General features: G+C 44.2%; 1 pseudogene; it reads right to left on the bottom strand.

Annotated features, from left to right (window-relative positions):
• Positions 1-11,231: 11,231 nt before the first annotated feature.
• On the bottom strand, positions 11,232-11,456 carry LOC109444888 (mitochondrial import receptor subunit TOM6 homolog pseudogene; annotated as a pseudogene).
• Positions 11,457-12,001: the final 545 nt, after the last annotated feature.

Below are 12,001 nucleotides of genomic sequence, written 5' to 3' on the forward strand. Positions count from 1 at the left end.
ACTCAGTGTCTGCTTTGTGGATACTTCCTCCTCCAGCTCTCCTGCCCCCACCCCTTCCTCTATTGGACCGTATCCTCTGTGGGCTGGAAACCCCAATCAGGGAGCCCTGGGGAGGGAACCCCATTCTCGGCAGCCCTGCTGAGGGTCGGATTGTTTCTGTTTCTATTATTGCCTATGACGTGTGGGCCTGCTGGATGAGTCTAGGGGTTGCCAGTTCCAGAAGGGCCCTGGTAGGGCTGGGCCGGGTAGGCCAGCCAGGGTGAGTGTCCGGAAGTGGAGGCTGTGCTCGTCCACCAGGGGCTGGTTTGGCTGGAATACAGCAGTCGGCTGAGATTGTGCAAACAGGTCATTGTGCAAACATGTCCCTGTGTGTGACCTCGATTGTGCAAACAGGTGTTTACTGGAGGCTGCTGGGCTTGGGCTCACTGCTTACAAAAAGCGCCTGAGCTGTTGACTTAGAAACCAGAATCTGGACACTCATTCTTCCTTGAACACACCCTGAACTTTCTACCTCCCGGCCTTTGCTCAGGTCGTTCTTTCTGCTTGGAGTGCCCTCCTCTGCCCCCATCTCAACTCATTGAAATTTCGTCCATTCTTCAAGGCTCAGAGAAAGCACCACTAAATCTTTCTCCATAAACTTTTCCCTCATGTGCATATTCAAGGCATTTGATACACCTCTAAAGTCACTGGTCATGTTTTACCTGATGGCCCTGTTTAGACTGAGCTCCCTGGGGACAAGGGCCTTTCCTTGGTCTCCTCTGAAAGGGTAGGAAACTGAGGCTCAGAGAGAGAAAGTGACCCATCCCATGTCGCACAGCCAGCTCGCAGCAGCACTCAGATCTCTGCACTGGCTGCCACATTCACCAGCTCTCTTTCGTACCTTACTCACCTCTGGCCCTGGATCTTTACTCCAGCCCCTGAGTTGAGGTGGGACTCCAGCTGGAACTTGAGGGATGGGTGGGATTTGTACAGAGGAGGGACGGGTATTCTGGGCAGGGAACAGCAAGAGCAAAGGCATGGAGGCTGGGATGGGAAGCGTGTGAATGGAGGCTGTAAAAAAGGTAGGAGGAGGATGCACAGGCCTGGGGATGGTGGGGTGGGGTAGGGCCAGGCCTGTGTTCTACACTCAGAGATGACATTGGCGCTGCCCGACCTTGGGCAGCATCTTACAGTCCTACTTCTCAGATCCTCATCTCTCCATTGATATTCCACAGATACCCCAATGCAAACACGTTCTCAACTGAGCTCTTCCATGTTTTGTCCCGAAAACCTGCTTTTCTGTCCTGGTGAACGGCATCCAGAAACCTGGACTTGGCCCAGACTCCTCGCTGCCCTCTCTGTCCCGCATCCACCTCTCACCCCTCCCTGTGGGTTCTGCCTTTCCTCTCCCACCTCACTGCCACTGCAGGAGTCAGACCCCCATCCGTGCTCTTTAGGACAACGACAGCATTCTCCTCCTGGTCTCCCTGACTTTGTTCCTTGGATACCGGTTTTGCTGTCCTCAGCTGGAGGGCTTCTTCCAAAAGAAAAGTCCTACCACGTCACTGTCCAACTGAAAACCCTCCACTGGCTCCTCTCTACCCATTGGATAAAGTTCTAAGTCTTTCTCATGCCTGGAAGGCCCTTCAAAACCGGCTCCTAATCCTCCTCGATGCTGGAGCCTGACCTCTTCCTACTCCTTTCCCAACCTTCTTTTCCCCTGCACAGGCCTGACAGCCCAGCCATTCCATTTACTATTACCGTCTGATCATGTGCTCTTTTTCCATGGCCCCAGCCCTTCCCACACTGTTCTCTCTGCTTGGAATGCCCTTCTCCTTATTTCTGCGTCTGAAGAAATCTCTTTCATCCTTTAAAACCCAGCTGAATGTCACCTCCTCTGTGAAGCCTCCTTGGATTTCCTAGGGTGGGTCAGGTGCCGCCTGTCTGGGCCCCCAGGTTCTCTGTGAGGGTAGAGACTGGATCTGTGCTCCCAGTCCCCAGCATGGGGCCTGGCATGGAGGAGGTATCTATGAATGGGTCCTGAACAATTTGAATGTTGGATTTGGGTCTTCAGGCCTGAGGGGTCTCTAGTGGCTATCAGGTTACCAGCCAAGAGGGCTGGAGGAGTGTCTGCCAACCATTGGCAGTCAGCACTGCGTTCTCCTCCTTCCCTAGTGCTCAGACTGGCAGGATTTTCTGCCTTTGATTGGTGCCCCCAAATGAGAGAGGAATCAATTAGGACGTAATCGATGCTGAATGCTTGAGGGGGGAAAAGCACGCCCCAAGCGGCCAAGAGGCTGGGATGGCTGCCCAGATGCTCTCTTGGGGCCTACCTCTAGGGAAGGAAGCAGAGTTCTAGCTTTGGGTGGGCAAAAGGGAAGACCTCTCCCTACCCCCCCGCTTGTGGTTGGCTAGCCAGGAGGACTTATCTCTGCTCTCCGGGCCTGACCTCCATGGTGTGGTTGGGGTGGGGGAATGGTCCTGGCAGTGGTGGTGGTGGTGGTGGGATCAGAGTCTGAGGTGAGATAAAGCTCAGATGCTTATCTTCGCTTGGAGGAAGCCTCTCCCCCTGTAACCCTGTGGCTGGCAGATGGGGTAGGGGCAGCTGATAAAACAGGTCCCCCGGCCAGGCCAGCTTCTGCCTTGATCATGGTCTTCCTTCAGTGAGGGAGCTAGATCCAGTCAGCTGGTTCATGTCCCCGCAGCACTGGGATGGCAGGTGGAAGGGAGAAGACGGCAGTTTTCTTGAAAATCTTGCCAGCAAGAGTGGCCAAGAGAAGTCAGATGACCTGTTTAAGGCAAGAGAGAGGTGAAGGCAGGTCCATAACTTGGGTGCTGACTGGGGCCTGCATTCTTCCCTGCTTCCTGGGGTGCCCGGCTTGGATCCTGAGAGGGAAAAGGGGGCCCCAGAGGTAGCTGGTGCTCCCTTGGTCCCATGTCCTCTGCCCCTCCAGTCTAGACCCAGGGGACTTCCGCACACAGATAAGCCTTCAGGTTGAGGGGCTCCAGGAAACAGAGGGATAGTGGCTTTTGCTCCCTCCTTGTGTTTATAGCTGTTTTCATGAGTGGTCTAGACTTCTGGGGCAAGGCCTGATATATTATCGCTGTCACCTCTCTGACCTCCCAGGCTGTCCTATGTTTTGTGGAATGTCCAGTTTATTAAAATCGTTTATGTATTCACCCACCCCATCGCCTACTTTCTCACTCTTCTTTCCATTCCTCGTATCACTCCACCCTCCATCCACCCATCCATCTGTCCACTCACTCATCTCTCCATCTACCCATCTATCTATCCATCACACCCACTCATTCATTCATCCATCTGCCACCCACACACTCACCCATCCACCCACCCACGCATCAATCAGCCGGTATTTCTGAGCACCAACTACCCACCAGGCTCTGCGCTTGGGTCTGAGGATAGTGTGTGAATAGAATGCCAGGTTGTCACGGTCTTTGACAAGCAAACTTCATACCCTCAAGCTCTTCACAGCACCTGATTGCCTCCCATCCCTAAGGAAACCAACCACCTTCCCGCAGCCCTTATGATTGGAGGCAGCTCCTCCCAAGTTCCTTTTGATGCCAGAGGTGTATCCAGACATGGCTCCTGGGTCCTCATTTGAATTGCCAGTGAAGCTGTCACCCTCTATTTCCCTGTCACTTTCTTCAACTGGCGTCCAATCCCTTGGCCTCCTTCTCTTGACTTGGGTGCCTGTCTCATGGACTTCCTCCCCACTACCACCCTGCTACCATCCAGAAGGACTCATCAGCTCCATGGATAAGTCACCCACTTCCTGGTTGTCCAGTTCCTTGACCAGTTATCTCCAGGGGCTTCTCCACTTTAGCCACCAATACCATCGTCACAACATACGAGTGGACCTCGCCATCCCCTCCCATTTCCTGAGCAATCTTCACCATCATCTCCCCCCCACTTTTGTAGTAATGGCAACTATCATAACTTCCTCTACCGAGTGCTGTCTGGGTGCTATGCACGGCTTTAAGCACTTTGTATTCATTAATTTATTTCATCTTTATGGGTGCTGTATGGGGTAGGATCTGTTAGAACCATCACCCTATATCGAAGGTGGGAAAACCGAGAGAGCTGGCAAGTGGCAGAGCCAGGATCACGTTCTGAACCCCGGCAGCTTGACTCCAGATTCTGAATGCATAACCGCTTGGTACGTCCGTACCATGTGGTGTCTCGGCTTTTCCTGCTTCATGCCTCTGTAAGCACATTTCACCACGATCCAGTTCTTCCATTCCTTCCACATAATTTCCTTTTTGGTACTATCCTATCTTTTCCCTGCCACTTACAGCCAAATTACTATAAAGAGTTGTCAGCATTTACTATTTCCACTGCCCGATTTAATATGGCTTCCACCCCGTCACTCCATACGAACATCTCTTTCCAGATTACCCACAAGCTTCTGGCCAGATTCTTCTCAATCTCCTCCTTACTCAGCGGCGTGCTGGATTTGCCAACATCAACCTCCTATTCCTTTTGACTTAATGGATTTTAAGAAGCAAACTTTTATTGAAGAATAACATGTATGTCATTGTGATATTGTAATTCTTAACCTTATTGTAAGTATACGTAACTGTATATGTATGTGTTTTTAAGCTCTTAATTTTGAGATCATTTCTGGTTTGTAGAAAAGTTGGAAGAATAGTTCAGAAAACTTCTGCCTACCCTGCACCCAAATCCTTAACATTTTACCGAATTTGTTTTCTATCGATCGTTATGTATGTATATATGTATGTATGTATGTATGTATCCTATCTATCTATCTATCTATCTATCTATCTATCTATCTATCTATCTATCTATCATCGATTGTGGACTGAATTATGTCCCCCACAAATTCATATCACAACTCCCAGCAGAATGTGATTGTATTTAGAGATAAGGTCTTTAAAGAGGTGATTAAGTTAATAAGTAGCTATTCATCTAGGGCCTTAATCCAATATGACTGGTGTCCTTATGAAAAAGGGATGCACACATACCGTGAAAAGACCATATGAGGACACAGGGAGAAGGTGGTCATCTGCAAGCCAATAAGAGAAGCTTCAGGAAAAAACCCTGCCAACACCTTGGTCTCAGACTTTGAGCCTCCAGAACTGTGAGAAAATAAATTTCTGTTGTTTAAGTCACCCAATCTGTGGTAATTTGTTATGGCAGCCCTAGCAAACTAATACATGCACTCATGTGTGCACAGATACATGCATTATATAAAATTTTTTTCTGAACCATCTGAGAGTAAGTTGCACAGATGAGTCTCCATTATCTCTAAGTAGTTCCATTGTGCATTGTCTAAAAACAAGGCCCTTTTCTTGCATGACCATAGTACAATGATAAAAATCAGGAAGTTAACATTGTTAAAATAATATCTAATCTACAGATCTTGTTTAGATTTCATCAATTGTCCCTAGATATGTAATTTAAAATGTATGCTGTACTATTTGATAGGTACGAATGCTTGAAATGATGAAGCATGATAATAAAATGATCATCTGACAACCAGTCTCCCAACTCAAGGTCTGGAACAAATCACGGCTTGTAGGCCAAATCCAGCCCCCTCCCTGTTTGGTAAATAAGGATTTATTGGAACAGAGTCGAATCTATTCATTTACACATTGTCTGTGGCTGCTTGTGAGGTACAACAACAGAGTGGAGTAGTTGTGACAGAGACCTTGCATTCTGCAAAGACCAAAAGTTTACCCCTTGGCTGTTTATAAGGAAGTTTGCGAAGCTGTGGTCTAGAGCAGAACTGTCCAATAGAACTTTCTGTGATGGTGGAAATGGCCTATAAATCTGTGCTGTCTGATAGAGTAGCCACTGGCCACATGTGGCTATTTAGCACTTGTAATTTGGCTAGTGTGTTTGAGGGACTGAATTTTAAATCTGATTTGATTTTAATTAATTTAAACATAAATCAAAATAGTCACACATGGCTAATGGTTACCATGTTGGAACACACAGATCTAGAACACCACTTGTATCTTTTCATCCACGTGTAAACCCTACCTCCCTGTCTCCTCAGTCCTCAGAGGTAACAACTATTTGAGTTTTATATTTATTATTCCCTTTCTATTTGAAAATATAGTTATCACATAAATATGTTTCTGTAAGCAATATATTGCTCGGTATGCTTGTCGGTTTTTTCTTTTTTTTTGGTTTTAATAAAATGCTATCATATTGAATGCAGTCTTCTACAACTTGATTTTCTTTCTTTCAACATTATATTTTGACTATGTTGCTATGGATGATTGAAGCTGATTCATTTTTATTTTTGTATCATTCATTGGGTAGCTATACCAAAAATTAGTTTAAAAAATATTTTTATTAAAAATATAGTTAGCATACAGTATTATATTAGTTTCAGGCATACACAGTAGTTATTCAAGATTTATATACCCAAAGAAGTGATCACCATAAGTCCAGCAACCATCTAACACCACACTATGCTATCACCATATTATTGATTATATTCCCTGTACATTACACCCCCATGACTTATTTGTTTTATACCTGGGAATTTGGACCTCTTATTGCCCTTCACCTCCCCTCCCTTTAATTTTTCAGTTACAGTTGACAATATTATTTAATATTAATTTCAGGTGTACAGCATATGGTTAGACATTTATATAATTTAAGAAGTGATCCCCCTGACTTGTCTAGTACCCACCTGGTATTATAAATAGTTATTACCATATCATTGACTATAGTCCCTATGCTTTACTTTATACCCCCATGACTATTTTGTAACTACCAATTTGTACTTCTTTTTTTTTTATGTTTAAATTGTGTTTTATTAGTTAATTCCTATATTTTCTCAATTTTTTAAAAAAAATTATTGGGGTGACAATTGTTAGTAAAATTACATAGATTTCAGGTGTACAATTCTGTATTACATCATCTATAAATAGCATTGTGTGTTCACCACCCAGAGTCAGTTCTCCTTCCATCACCATATATTTGACCCATTTGTACTTCTTAATCCCTCCACCTTTTTCACCCTGCCCCTTCCCATCTATCACCCCAACAAATCTAGTACCCATCTGACACCATACATAGTTATTACAATATTACTAACTATATTCCTTATGCTATACTCTATATCTCCATGACTACTGTGTAACAACCAATTTGTACTTCTTATTCCCTTCCCATTTTTCACCCATCCCCCTCAACACCCCTCCCATTTGGCAACCATCAAAATGTTCTTTGTATCTATGAGTGTGTTTCTGTTTTGTTTGTTTATTTTGTTCTTTAGATTCCACATATAAGTGAAATCACATTGCATCTGTCTTTAGCTGTCTGACTTGCTCCACTCAGCACAATACCCTCCAGGTCCATCCATGCTGTCACAGATGGCAAGGAACTATTCCCTTTCATGGCTGAGCAATATTCCATTGTATGAAGTGTGATAAAAAAATATGGTGAATGTTTAAATTAAAAAAAAAATTACTACAGTAAAAGACACATTGCCGTTAATCCCCCTCAAAATACTCCCCCTCATTTCAAATACATTTATCCCATCATTCTTGCCACTTTCTGAAGCAGTTCTGGAAGTCCTCTTTCCTGAGTGTCGTTAGTTGCACTGCCTTGATGTCCTGAATCCATTCAAAACGTTTACCTTTCATGGTCATTTTGACTTTGGGGAAGAGCCAGAAGTCACATGGTGCCAGATCAGGTGAATAAGGTAGATGAGGACACACCGTAATGTTTTTATTTGACAGAAATTGCCATATATCAGAAGCGATGTGTATGACACGGAGTGTTGTCATGATGGAGGATGAACCCGTTTGCCCATTTCTCAGGCCATTTTCTGTGCACATCATTTCTTAAATGCTCGTAAAGACACAAAAGAAGAATTCCAGAACTGCTTCAAAAAGTGGCAAGAATGATGGGATAAGTGTGTTTGAAGCAAGGGGGTGTGTCTTGAGGGGGATTAATGGCAATGTGTCTTTTACTGTAATAAATTTTTTAATTTAAACATTCACTGTATTTTTTGATCACACCCTGTATATATGTACTACCTATTCTTTATCCATTCTTCCATCCACACCAGGCTGCCTCCACATCTTGGCCATTGTAAACAATGCTGCAATGAACAGATGGATGCACACGTCCCCTCAAAGTACCATTTGGGTTTCTTCAGTTAAATACCCAGAAGTGGGATTACTGAGTCCTTCTTTAGCTCTTGTCATAGCCTTTGTTTTAAAGTCTATTTTGTCTGGTATAAGTATTGGTACCCCAGCTTTTTTTTTTCCATTTCCATTTTCATGAAATAACTTTTTCCATCCCTTTACTTTCAGTCTGTGTGTGTCTTTCAATCTGAAGTGTGTCTCTTGTAGGCAGCATATATAAGGGTTCTGTTTTCTTATTCATTCAGCCACCCTGTTTTTGATCAAAGCATTTAATCCATTTACATTGAAGGTAATTGTTGATAGATATGTAGCTATTGCCAGTTTATTATTCATATTTTTTATTTTGTTTTCATCTTGATGTCCCTCTAACAATCTTTGTAATACTGGTTTGATGGTGAAGAACTTGAACTTTTTCTGTCTGGGAAGCTCTTTATCTGTCCTTTGATTTTAAATAATAGCCTTACTGACTAACATTGTCTTGGTTGTAGATCCTTGCTTTTCATCACTTTTAATATTTCCTGCCAATCCCTCTGGCCTGCAAAGTTTCTGTTGAGAAATCAGCTGACAATCTTATGGGAGCTCCCTTATAAGTTACTAATTGCCTTTCTCTTGTTGCTTTTAGGATTCTCTTTGTCTTTAACCTTTGCCATTTTAATTGTAATGTGTCTTGGTGTGGGCCTGTTTGGGTTCATCTTTTCTGGGACTCTCTGTGCTTCTTGGGCTTGTGTGTCTATTTCCTTTGCCAGGTTAGAAAAGTTTTCAGTCATTATTTCTTCAAATAGATTCTCAATCCCTTGCTTTCTCTCTTCTCCTCTTGCCCCCTATGATGCAAATGTTGTTAGGCTTGATGTTGTCCCAGAGGTCTCTTAAACCATCTTCATTTTTTTGGATGCTTTTTTCTTTTTGCTGTTCCAATTGGGTGTTTTATGCTACCTTGTCTGCGAAATTGCTGAGCAATCCTCTGCTTCATCTAGTCTGCTGGTGATTCCTTCTAGTGCATTCTTCATTTCAGTTAGTGTATTCTTCACTTCTGACTGGTTCTTTTTTATGGTTTCTATGTCCTTTTTTCTGCTTGCTATCTCTTTGTTGAAGTTTTCACTAAGTTTCTTGAGCATCCTTATAACCACTGTTTTGAACTTTGTATCTGGTAGGTTGCTTGCCTCCATTTTGTTTAGTTATTTTTCTGGAGTTTTCTCCTGTTCTTTCATTTGGGACGTATTTCTTTGTTTTCTCATTTTGGTTGCCTCTCTAGGTTTGTTTCAATGTATTAGGTAGATCTGCTATGTCTCCCAGTCTTGCCTGTGGGGCCCAGTGGTACAGTCTCACTGGTCACCTGAGCTGGTGCTCTAGGATTGTCCCTTGTGTGGGTTGTGTGTGTCCTCCTGTTATAGTTGAGCCTTGATTGCTGTTGGCATGCCAAGGGGTAGTATTGATCCTCAGGCCGACTGGTTGTGGGGTTTGGCCATGTCCATAACTTATGGGCTGCTGTACGAGGAGCTTACCCCTGGAGTGGGATTCATCCCAGTGGCCTCTGGTGCTCATTGAGACCACCTTTTTGTGTGCCTCTTGTGGGGCTAATAGAATGGTGCTCTGCTGTGGTCTGAAGGCAACCTCCAACTATTTTTTTGTTCTGGGGCTTCTTGGGAGGGGTTCCAGTGCAGGCCCAGGTCAGCCACTGCCTGTGACTGGCTGGGAATACAAAGCAATCTATGGTTGGTTGCTGCCTATGCTGGACCTGGAGGCACATGGGAGATGCCACGCTGAGATCCGAAAATGGCTGCCACCAGTACTGAGTCTTGGGTAGCTTCAAAAAAGCCAGGACACTCCAAGGCCTGCTGCTCTCTGCCGGCTCCCGTAAGGGTCAGCTGCTGATAAAGCCTCGGTCAGTATGCAAGTTGGATGAGGCAAGGTCTCAAGTGAGTCAGCAGGGTGGAGCCACGGAGCTCACCAGGCCAATCAAAATTCAGATTTGGCCTGTGGGGGCGGGTTTCACACAGGAAAGATGGCTCCCACCTGCTGGCTGCATGAGAGGAGGGCCCCACACAGGGAAAGTGGGCACTGTCCCTCCAGTCCTCACCCTGAACTTACACAACTCAGTCTCACATCATATGTCTCCAACACCCCCAGAGTCACCGTCCCTCCACCGGAGCCCAGGGTAAGTGCCTGTGTGGGCCCTTTAAAAGGATGTCTGGGTTTCCCGCAGCCTTCTGTCCCACCCAGGTGGTCAGAATCCCCACTGTTTTTCACAGCCAGATATTGTGGGGGCTCTTCTGGGCTGGGGAAGCTGGTGAGGGACTGGGGTCCCTTGCTTCTTTGTGGGAAATCTCTGTGGCTGAGATATCCCTCCCAATTTTCATCTGCCACAAGGCCACACGGAAGTTTGGGGCCAGCCCGTTTCGCATCTCCACCCCTCCTACCAGTCTCAACGTGGCTTCTTTATATCCTTAGTGATAAAACTTCTGTTCAGCTAGACTTCGGATGATTCTCCAGGTTGATTGTTCTATAATAAAATTTACTTGTAATTTTGATGTGTTCATGGGATGAGACAAGCACAGCATTTATGTACTCCACTGTCTTGGATCTCCTTCCCCAAATTAGTTTTACCTATTTCTTATTAATGAATGCTGAGATAATTTTTCTTTTCTTTCCTTCTTTCTTTCTTTCTTTCTTTCTTTCTTTCTTTCTTTCTTTCTTTCTTTCTTTCTTTTTTTTTCTACTAGGGACTTTCTTGTACCTCCTTCTTTTTCTCTCACCTTCTCTTCTTCTGGCTGTCATTGTATATAGTCTTTATTTCAAATAATTGTTAAAATACCATTAGGTTATTCCTCAAGACAAGAATAAAGATCACCCCCTGCAGAAACTTAGGAACTATGTCCAGAACTTTACATAACATAGGACAACACTTTAACTGAAACCTGATTGCTGACTAGAGAATGGAGTTCTGAGTGGATTCAATGAAGTAAGGGAAATCAGGCAGGGAAGGGAAGGTGCCCGTCTGAATCAAACTTCAGCTGCCATCAGGGCAAGTCTTGTGATTGTCATAGATTGGAGGCTGTTTTTGGAAGGTTCAAGTACAGCCCAGGTTCCATGTGTCTATTTGGCTACACCCCTGGCTGAGGTGCCATTAGGTAAATGTCACTCAAATTCTTGGCCAGCCAAACTCCTGCAACAAAAAGTCCCAAATTGAGGATCACGTTCTTCTGGAAATAATTCCTATTGGTGGTGGAGTAGTAGATGCCCAGAAGCCAATTCCCCATGTTGTCTGGAATTTAGGGAGCTTCATTTGCTGAGACACCAGTGTTTATGCCAACCCCACTGGATGCCATTAGCAGCACATTCTTGTACATCTTTCTTGATGCATAAGTTTATGAATTTCTCTAGAAGAATTGCTGGGCAAGTAGGATGTGCAAATGTTCAAACTTACAAATGACATCATCTTGTTTCTCAAAATGCTTGCACTAATTTACATTCCCACTATCTGAGTGTAAATATTCCTGTTGATCTAGATCTTTACCAACCCTCAGTGGTGTCAGACTTCTTCATTTTTGCCAACATGGTGTAAAATTGTAGCTCATGTTGTCTTAATTTGCATTTTGCTGATTATTAATGAGGTCAATCTTTTCATATGTTGATTGGTCTTTCATGTTTCACTTCTGAGAAATGCCTGTTCATGTCATTAGCTCATGTTTTCAACTGGGCTGTCAGTGGTCTATGTTGCAAATAACTTCCCCCAGTTGGTAGTCTGTCTTCATTTTCTTTCTGAAGTTTTGATGGAGAAAAGTTCTTAACTTTAATGTAATTGAATTTATGACTATTTTCTTTTATGGTTGATGCTTTTGATCTTGTTGAAGAAAGCCTTTCCTGTTCTGAG

The sequence above is a fragment of the Rhinolophus sinicus genome, chromosome 14 (assembly GCF_057876585.1).
Source record: "Rhinolophus sinicus isolate RSI-liver-muscle chromosome 14, RSI-T2T, whole genome shotgun sequence".
Classification (NCBI taxonomy): Eukaryota; Metazoa; Chordata; class Mammalia; order Chiroptera; family Rhinolophidae; genus Rhinolophus; species Rhinolophus sinicus.